Source organism: Haemaphysalis longicornis, unplaced genomic scaffold (assembly GCF_048455015.1).
Source record: "Haemaphysalis longicornis isolate Haplotype H1 unplaced genomic scaffold, Haemaphysalis longicornis Haplotype H1 scaffold_759, whole genome shotgun sequence".
Lineage (NCBI taxonomy): Eukaryota > Metazoa > Arthropoda > Arachnida > Ixodida > Ixodidae > Haemaphysalis > Haemaphysalis longicornis.
Genome location: NW_027526435.1, coordinates 70399 through 81127, shown reverse-complemented (window position 1 = coordinate 81127; position 10729 = coordinate 70399). Strand labels below are relative to the sequence as shown.

The following is a 10729-nucleotide window of genomic DNA, read 5'->3' as shown; positions in this document are numbered from 1 at the left end:
TGTAATTAATTATCGCGCGCCGAAGTATTTAAAGTGCTGTTTCGGGTTCGCCAGACCATTAAGCATCGATAAAAGCAATAAATGTGTAGCATGAAATTTTCGTGTCAGTTCTCCTTTAAGTGGCGACGCGGGAATCATGTCGCGGAAATCGCCGAAAAAAAAAATCGATTTTTTGAAACTGCCTGATTTGGCTTCCAGAACTATTATTCTATGCAAATGGCCTCTAAATGCGTTAAAAAAATTATTTTGTCAGCAGAGGCGGAAGCGAAACCGATTGCGATGCCCGAAAAAAACTCCCAAGCATTTCCCCGAGGGTGAACATGGTTAAGTGCGAATGCACGGGGTGATGCTATGAGGGGGAGGAGGAGGAGGAGGGAAAACTTTATTTGATCCTGCAAATAGTGATAAATGAACCACTAAGCGGGCCGCTCCCACGTCGGGACCGCAAGGCCAAGCCTCACAGCCACGTAGTAAAGTTAAAATCCGTTGGCATTCGCCCGTGAGCGCGCGCGAGCCGACCCACGGAGGTCTGGCAGTTTATCGCTGCATATATACGCCTCGAGCTTCGCGATCGCTGCGCCGCCTGCCGCCGCTTCTCCGCGGCGTTGACGGGATGTGCGCTGAGCGGCTGATAGGGGCTCATGCAGTGTTTTGGTTCTGTTTCGCTTCTTTTCGCCTTTCCGCGCCCTAAAAAAACTTGTTATGTGGCCGCCTATAAGCAAAGAGTACGTTTAGGTCACTTAAAAAGCAGCTGCGTCTTCGTAGAGTACGCGATCGCCTGCAAGAGCTACCCGGGGACCCGGTTCTGCGCGCTTCGTCACCGCTCTTCCGGGCATCGGCGACGGTAGCAGCATATCACCCCTGTCGCCTCCAAATGCGTCAGGCACAAATGAATTCTACTGTCGCCTCGTTTAGACATGATACTGGCACAGTGAGAGATTGGCTTAATTCGTTTTGCAGCGTGGACAACGAATGCGGCTTCGTTTCGAATATATACGTCGCAGAAAAATATGTTTCGGTGACGTGATTAGCCAATCTCGGACAATAACTTGTGCCTTTTACAAGAATAGAAATCATGCGAAAATGTTAAGTATATTCCAAGCCTGTACGTCGTTAAATATGTTCCCACACACGCCTTATAGCAAGAACCAAGGCAATCTAATATGAAACCACGAAAAAATATATGCTGTGCAAGTGCGGAAGAAACATAATATCTCTAACGGAAATGAAAAAAAAAAATACACTGCAGCTTCTGACATGCTGAAGACAGTCGTCGAAACTAAAGCCAGGTACGGCTCACCAGACAAACTATAAGCGAAATGCACTGCTATTTGGCAAGACGTAGGGGGGGGGGGGGGGTAGGGGAGGGGGGAGGTTGTGTACAAATGCGGTGCGGAATCAAGCAATGAGCGTTTTAGTAATCACACACACGAATCTCGCGTTCAATGCCTTTTTGTTTTTCGACTTCAACGAACAGCTCATCGCTCGGCGGTCGCATTTTTGGATGTATACATGGTAGGCAGTTCACAAGCAATGAAAGGTGTCGTCGGAAGAGTGTGGTATGTGATAAGGCCCTCTGATTTCAGTTTCTCCTTTATTCTGCAGGCTCCCTGTGCCATGTGGCGATATTTCGAAGAAAAGTTTAGTCGCGGACGCCGATTTTATTCTAATCCCGTCTACGCGCTCCTCGCAGATGATATATGTAGCAGATGAATGTTTGCAGGCGCTAACCTCACAAGACGACTCTCTGTCGTGTGCTGATCCCCGAGTATAATTCGGCATTATCCGTCGTACTTACGTTTAATATTCCCAAAATTAACACACACTGGCTCGTAAATGGTGGTGATCAATACCTGAGGTATATTATTGGCAAAAGTAACTGGCGTGCTGTCAGGTATGAGTGTTCCGCTGATTATGTAAGCGCACAAAACTGACTTGCATCGTAGTGTATACCCGTAGCATGAACATCTGAGGAACCGGTGGTTACGGAGACACTGCTAGTAAATTCAGGGCAGTGTAACTACAATCTAGCTGCAGCCTGCAGGTCCATGCATACGCCGGTTCCCCGACGCTGGCCTGTGACACACACCTGGCGCTTATACAGACCGAATATACCACACTAAGATCGCGTCAGAACATGTACACTCTCGTAAACACACCCCATTTACGAGCAGAGTGACTGTTCCACATAAACATGGATTTCCAACGCCCGCAAACGCTAAATCTTAGTCGTGAACATGCCGCAAAAAGAGCGGCGACATTGGGGACCGGGACGGAGACTCCCGCGCCTGCTTTCGAAACAGGCCGCTAGGGGGATTTCAGTGGCGCCCCTACAGGCCGCGCTCGAGGCGTATTCGCCCCGAGCGCGAACAGAGTCGGCCCCTGGCGGCGGCGGGACGAACCGCTCCTAGTGTGGATGGCGCTCTCGCGTCGTCTGCTTTTTCACATTGCGTGCGGCGCAAGACGCGTGCTGCACATGACAAAACAACCAATGTGTGCTCGTTTGGCAGTAAGCAATGACATAGTTACCTCTGCTTGCGCATTTCCTCTAGAAACGCAATAATCAGTGGCCGTTGAGGGTTAATGCGCTGGCTTAATTCCACGAAACATCTTCGCCGTGGTCACCGCTTGAGTGTGAACATTGCTTACACACATTGCACTTTTCCTATTGCTGAGTGCAGTCGTCTGCCGTTTCGGGAACGTCGAAGGGTGCTTATTGAAGGTGGCGTGGTGATTATTTAAAGGATAAAAGTTTAGTACGCGAAACGGGTAAGAAGCGACAAGACCTGTGCATACGCGTGCAAATTCCACACCCTTGTAAAACTGCGCTGTGTCCTTATAGAAAGAAGAAACAAACAAAAACATTTACACTGCACACGACCCCTGAGCTATCGCCCATACATTACCGGACACGTATTTTACACCAGCAAGCGCCTGTGTGATCGTGTCCTTACCGTACCTTTTCTAAAATAAATACTATTTTCGGACAGTCGTTGTTTATACTGAGGAGGAGGAATAAACATTTATTCAACTGTATCGAGTTGCTAATTTTACGTATTATTTAAAATACATTTCTATATATGCGCAAGAGTATTTAGGGGGGATTTTTCGGTAAAATTAAGCAGTTGTGAGTTTGCGTCTGTCGTGTGTCATTTTCATATATATCATTTTCAAATCCGACATGAATCACCTTGTCCAGAATTCTCACTCAGCATAACCAAATGCCTAATATGGTCACGTCTTAACCTCTTAAGGTGGACCTAAGTTTAAAGAAAGAGGAGAAAACGTGTAATATAATGCACGTTGTTGCCCACATGTGTGAGGAGTGTGTGCCTTGACTCGTTGATTTTTTTTTAATTTTTTCCCACAATGCTTGCTTTCAATACATTTTTGAAAAAGGCGAGCCACAATTCCTGGACAATCTCGGACCAAAGGGGGCTTAATTAATTTTGAAAATACGTGTTAAAGTACTGCTGTTTCACCGCTACAGAACACAACGCCTAGTGTAGTTTCCATTGTAAGTAATACTGATAACCATAGTTTGGCTTTTCGCGTTACATGCGTTCTCTTCTCTCTGCTCTTGCAACGTTGACAGGACCCCCCCCCCCCTCTTCCCGAAAAAAAAAGGAAATGCACAGAATTTCATTTTATAACCAATCCTCAAGAATTAAATGCCAAGACAAAGGCGATATTCAGTTTGCAAAACAAAGTAGTTACCGGGAAGCCGTTGCGCTGATTCGCAACGAGAAATAAAAAGGAAATGTTTTACTACATCTGCAACAGCGCAACTTCGATCATTTATTGGCGGTGAGATCTTTGAGTGGCGCCCCCTGGCTCTGACGTCGGCTTAGGGATTCGCGCCGCTGTCGTCTGCTACACTCCGCTTGTGAGGGGCAACAGTGCCTGGGCTAGAAATCGCCCGCTTCGTTCCTGTTGTGCGTTAAAAATCGTATTTCTAGTGACTCAGTTATTTTGCCAGCTTCTGACGCATCTGAATAATTTGAAGCTGTATCCCCCACAAGTTTGAACACACGAAAAGATAGAGAACAACTTTCTTCAGAGTATCGGTCAGAAGATCGTGTGTAACTCGTCCTTTCTTGCTTATTCGCGAGGATCAGCGATCAGAGCTTCTCGATAGGTATTCAAAATGCGTAGGCTTCCCTGCAGTATTTTTGAGATACTCCTATGAAGACTCAACAGTCTAATACTACGTACAAGCAGCGGCCTCTACACGCTCGTCGCACAGCAGGAAATAAAGCGGCTTTCTTCTGTTTCTTTCGTTGTTGTCTTGTATCGGATTAATGTTTCTTGCTTTTTTTTTCTTCCCAATGCACTAATTTTTCTGCGCCGTCACCAACTTCTTATTAGGAGGTTTCGGGATGTTTGGGAGCCTCACAAAGGTCGTGTGGATATTTCCTTCATTTTGTATGGCATACATTCCCTTCTTCACAAATTGGCTTTCATTACGGCTGCGTGCAAGAAGGTGCATATCTGCAGCGTGCTTTGTTTATTCACATGCAAATGCAATGAGAAGGTTTGTGCTACGCCACCGCGATCGCGCCCTAAACAACGTGGTCCACAGTACTCGAAGGCGGCTTTTGGGCTCCGAATTTCTATCGTAATCATATCGTTATCATAACGAACTGACTCTCAACTCGAACAATGATGACATGATTACGGTGTTGAAGGCATGATATACTCGCTAACTATCGTAATAAATAGTATACCTGCATATATTATAAGACTCGAAACCGGAGAATTCCAAGTAGCTCTTTATTGCTTTTCAACCCTTCCAGGCGCGAAGAACAAATCCTATTCTACTCGGGATGGCGTTCTATCATTTGAAGAAAATTACTTTTACTGTCTTGCCCTGGACTGAGGACCCGGCCCACTAACCAGATCGATCTAATTGTCAAACAAAGTTTTCCCCTCCTCCCCTTACTCCTCCTCCTCCTCTTGAGTGCAGTTTTCCTATAACGCATATCCGAATATCGGGAAGATATGGCTGTGCAAAATGTTCCGAAATATCCCTCCAGGTCTTAACAAACATATATGTGTTACTATAAATTTAACGAAGACGTGACTCGTTTTGCTCAATAAACCTCCATACTGGTTAGATGCCTGGTATAGAATCAGCACGCGCGTATATACACACTGGGTTATTTGGAACTCAACCTACAGTTTTTGCAGTCTATAGTGCATGTCGGCAAACTTTCATGCCTTGACAACGTAAAGTGATGTGACAAAACGCGTTCGAGCGTTCGGCAAGGTTGCAAAAACTGTTTTACCTTACATATTATTACCGGGAATCGTGATGCCTTCTGCCAAAGCCGACAGCCCTGAAGGCCTAGAATTTGTTTTGGTCTTCCATTTTCGCTGTTGTCGGTTATTAGCAGCTGACTGTTCCTTTTGTTGGAATGCTTACATGAGAAGCTGACGCCTAGCTCCGACTCTTCGCGCTCCGCACAGGACCGGCTTCGCAAGGAATGCGGTGGCGCCGGCAATGTTTCTCCCGTAGCGGTATCCAAAACTATACTTTAATTGACACCATGAGCTGGTGTATGCGATTTTGCCTATTATTATGATAAAAAGTTACCCACACGCCAATTCTGGTGCGGACATGCATCAGACGTTGACCGAGCGCAAAGAAACAGCAGGGAGAGCAATCCTGAGTGAAGCAGACGACAAATGCGAGAATCCCTAAGCTGACGTCAAGGAGGTGCGCTTCGCAGCGCCGCCTGTGTTCGCGCTCACCGCCAATTGCCATCTTTAGGGTTCGCAAGCGACCTTATACGCAAGAATGCAAACACATGTCGCTGTTGCAGGCACGTGTTAGATTTTAAAAGGAACGCAAATGGTCAAAAGAGCAGCCGTAACAGAAAACTTGTGCCACTGTGAGATCCCAGAAGCTTGGTTTGCACACTGTAAACCTGCTTGTCGCTTTGCTAAAACCTAGCTAAACATGAGATGTTGATTGTACTGTGTGCGTTGATAATTCAATTCGCAAGTTCACCCGCGACGAAAGCCGTAAATAAGTGATCTGAAACCGTTATTCATCAAACCTTCCTTCAGAGTCGCTAAAATTTAATTTAAAAGACCCGTTGGTTACATTTATATCTCTGCACTGATCAAAATTCAGTAATTTTATGTTGCCTTTTGAACACACAAAAAATATCGTAAGCTCTTAGAAAGAATTTCGGGGCAGTTAAGTAGTGTTACTATTTCAGGGCATCCCACAAATGCAAGAATGCGTCATGCTACCAGTGAAAGCGATTGAGATTGCCGTTGTAAACTGAGTTTCAGAGATCGAGGATTCCTGATTTGTTTCTATTTATGCTTTTATTGAAGGCTCAAAGCCATAGTCTGGAAAGATCGAGGTTGCTACGAGCCACAGCGTACAAGTTCATTGTCACAATTACGGCAATTCTGAGATTCCCGATGAGCCGTCGCTTTTTTTGGCGTAGTAATGAAAACTGACTGCCGCTTCCATGCTTTACATTGAACGTTGAGGAACCGAACTACAGCATACCACTCTTGTTTGCGCCTTTCGTGCGCACATACTGCGAGAAAAAAGCACGAAGCGGGCCCACAGTGTGCATTCTTACGGGCCGCTCAGCGGAGCATCCACACTAGCAGCGCGATGGTGTCGCCACCTACATGTCGAGCTCGCGGCGAATAGGGGGGTACGCCGCGCCGAGCGCGCCGAGCCAAGTGGCTGAGAGAGGAGGCGAGCGCAAGGGGAGAGGGACAGCGGCGCACGGCAGCTGCAGCCGAGCGAGGGGGAGAGGAGAGAGTGTGACGTCACGGTGGAGAGAGAGGCGCGCGGCAGCTGCTCGGGAGAGGAGGCGCGCTGTGACGTCATACCATGACGTCACGGCGCGAGGAGCGGTGCGGGGAGCGGCGCGCACCCGCGCAGCCACGGCGAGGAGGCGGAGCGAGCGCGGTCACGTGGTGAAGTGACGTCACCGCGCCGTTGCTACCGACGCTCCTCTCCGCTCCACGCCGTTGCTAGGGAGAGGAGGACTGCGGATGCCGCCGCCGCCGCCGGCGGTGGAAGGTTTGGGGTCGCTTATAAAGTGCATTCGCACTTAAAACACCCATTTTCGTGGCGCCATATCTCACCTTTACAGGCGCGGATCGCCGCCATCATCCTATCGTTTAAAAGGCCGCGCTGTTGGGACGGCTGTCATGCCGTAAGGCAAACTCTCGCCAAAAAAAAAAAAAAAAAAAAGCCGCGCTTCCGGCGTCATGTTGCCGGGGCTTTCACTCGCCAATATCATGTGATAAGGGCGCAACGAGAAGAAAACAAAACGAAGGTTACGAGTGATCACGGATGAAAGGCGGCCGCCCATTGGCTGCGCTCAGTGCGGTTTGAGAACGGGCTCCGCCATTGGTTGTTGCTATGGCGACCTTCAACATTTCGCGCCATCGGCGCGGGTCGTCTGCCTGTCAATGTGGTTTAGAACTTCTCTCCGTGCACTCTCTATCAAAATTTGCCAATTAGTTGGAGTTTCGTTTGAACGCACCCGCATTAGGCGGAATTCGAACAATGGTGCATCGCAAGTTTCTAAAGAAACGCAAAACTCAACTTGCGTACGGGAAGCGAAAGCGCTGACACCCAAAGCGAGGGACCTCACGCCACGCACCCGTCGAAGCGCCGGACAACTCTCAGGTGGGTTCGCCATCGGCGGAACGAGTCGTCGGCGCAACTTCTGATTCCCAACAACCGACAAGTGATAGTGATGCCAGCTTCGATCCCGGGCCTTCAACCAGCTACGCCGACGTGGTGGAGCTGCGGCGCGGGCGTGCGGTGACGTGCGCGCCGTCGGATGCTGCTTCACATCAGCGCGGAGCTGCGCGTTCGCCAGGCCGAGAGCGTCGCATTTCGAAACGTTTGCGCCAAACATCGCCATCACCGGAAGCAACGCCTGCAAGGCTCAAAGAGGCGCTGTGCCGTGCCGAGTTGTGTTTTCCGTCGACGAGTGGCAGCGGAAGAGCGTTTTCGGATTCCACCGGCGCTCATCTCCTGCAAGCCAAGGATCGTCAGCGCGGCTCCGAGCTTCCTTCTTCGCCCCATCGTACTATACAGGCGCACATTCAGCCGACGTTTGTGTCTGCCGAAGCGGTGCAAGCGCGTGCATCGGCTGTCCGCGAGTCACTCGGCGCCATTCCGCATCTGAGCGCAAACTGAAACTGACGGAACAGCAGAAACTTTTGCCGCCTCTGAAGGGGAATACATAATCGTCCAGATTGCAGCTATGAACTCTTTGTTGGCCCATGCACTCTGTCCATGTTGTTTACAGCCGACCTTGGCAATAGAGCGTCAGACAAAGCTGGGCCTAGCTGTCAAGATGTTCATGAAATGTTCCTCCTGTGGAACCATTGACACTCAGTGGTCATCTGAAAGAAAGTAGGGGGCAAGAGTTTTCAACGTGAACGTGTGCTGTATGCAGGCCATAAGGTCCATTGGCAAAGGGCCCACTGCCCTAAACGACTTCTGGGCGACGATGAATGTTTCGCACAGGGGTCTGCACCAGAAAACGTATCAGGGCTATCTAAAAAAAACTGTCAAACCAGCTGCTGAAGAAGCTGCACGCAACATCTTCGCTGATGCCGCCCAGGCAGGGAGGCATGTGTACACAGAAATGGAAGTTAACTTTGCGAACAACATCACCGTTGTGTACGATGGCACATGGTTGACGTGAGAACACAGCTGCCACATTGGTGTTGGCTGTGTGATAGAGTTTTACACCGGACTTGTGCTCGACTGTGCAGTGTAGTCGAACTTCTGCCTCGGATGCACCCTTGGGCCAGCTGAAGATGACCCCAAGTACCCCGAGTGGAAAGAGGCTCACCAGTGCCAAAAGAACACCAATGTTTCCTCGGGCCGAATGGAAGTGGAGGCTGCCCTGATGCTGCTGAGGCGTTCACTGAGCAGAAATGGCCTGCGATATACTACCATCATTTGCGATGGTGACAGCCACACATACCTGGCGTTGTGCGAGGATCAGCCCTATGGGTTTATACCCCTCACTAAAGAGAATTGTATAAACCACATCAAGAAAAGGATGGGGACAAACCTTTGGGCTTTGAAGGGAAAGACCGAAAAGGGTGAGCCTCTGGGTGGAAGAGGTGGCCTAACTCAACACCTGATGAAAAAGCTGACAAACTACTACGGTCTCGCCCTTCAAAACCACACAGAGGTGGACGAAATGCAAAGGGCGGTGATGGCCACCTTCTATCACATTACATCTACTGACGCAGAGCCCCATCATGAGCTGTGTCCGCCTGGCCCCTTGAGCTGGTGCAAGCATCGAGCAGCCGAAGCGGAAGGGAAGCCACAGCTACTGCATAAGTACAAGCTTCACAGCAGGGTTGCAGAGGCACTGCTGCCTGTGTACCAGCGCCTGTCTGACCCCCAGCTGTTGGGACGGCGCCGAGGGAACAAAACGCAGAACGCTGCTGAGAGCCTCTACTCGGTTGTGTGGTCCTTGCTGTCCAAGGATGAGCATGCCTCCCTTTTCACCGTGGAAGCAGCCGTCCACGAGGCAGTTCCCAAGTACAACTCAAGCAGCCTGCGAGCATACACCGAAGTCTGTGCAGCACTGGGCATCAAACCAGGCACCCTTGCCATCCAGAGGGCCACCGAAAAAGATCGTCAGCGAACAAGGAAGGCTTCTCATGCACATCAGATCAAGGGGCAAAAGCCCAAGAGGTCATTCCCTAGCAAGGACTATCCGTCCGGTGCCTTTTGAGGGACATCAAGTGCTCGGTAAACTTTGAGAGCCGTTTTCTCAAAAGTGCATTTCAGGCATTCCCTGTTGCTCGTGGAGGGGATACCACCGCAACCACTGGACAGATTTTGTTCATTTTTTTTTTTTATCCTTGAAGTGTTCTGCAGGGTATGACATTTCCTGATTTTCCATTTAGGGCCTTGTTATTTTTTGATTTAGTTTATGCCAATGCTAGTTGTGCCCAAATGGTTACAGGTGTAAATAATGCTCTATACAAAAAAACCACAGGGCTTTAAAAAAATTCTAAGAATGTCATACGCTGTAGTGTTCTTTTGACTACAATTTAAAAGTATTCAGAACTTCCTACCATGTTTCGTCACTTCACTAGGCTTTCCACGGGCGGGCAACATGTAAATCTCTGTAACACAAAAACTATTGTAGATATCATTATGAAAATTTAAATTTCACCATTTGGAGTGCTTTCCAAGGCACATACAGTCGAGCACGGATATATCGAATTATTGTCTATATCGAACTCATGAATTATCCCCTTGAAAATTCTGTGCAAAAGTATAGGAATTCGTACGCTTATATCGAACGGTATTTTTCCCGACATTGGGTATATCGAACACCGCACGAGCTGGAAGGTGCTCTTCGGCGGTCGCTGCACCCCCGATTTCCACGGTCGCTTAGTGCCTTCGCCGAAACCCGACAGGGACAGAAGCCGGGGTGTCGGAGCGTCATGCTTGCCTTCTCATGGATAACTGCTCGGCCAACCAAACCACCTGCGAGCTCGACAACATCGAGCTCAAGTTTCTGCCTCCGAACACAACAGCCAGGCTGCAGCCGCTCGACCGCTCGATTAAGTCGTTCAAGGTTGGGTACAGGAGGCGACTCCTCGATAGGCTTCTGATGAACCTCCGCGTGGGCACCGAGCTTAAAGTTGACCAGCTGGGGGCCATACACATGATGACGGGGGCCTGGAACAGCGTAAA

At 49.1% G+C, this 10729-nt stretch overlaps 1 pseudogene; it reads left to right on the top strand.

The window, feature by feature from the left end:
- Positions 1 to 7327: 7327 nt before the first annotated feature.
- Positions 7328 to 9755, top strand: LOC144148077 (uncharacterized; annotated as a pseudogene).
- Positions 9756 to 10729: the final 974 nt, after the last annotated feature.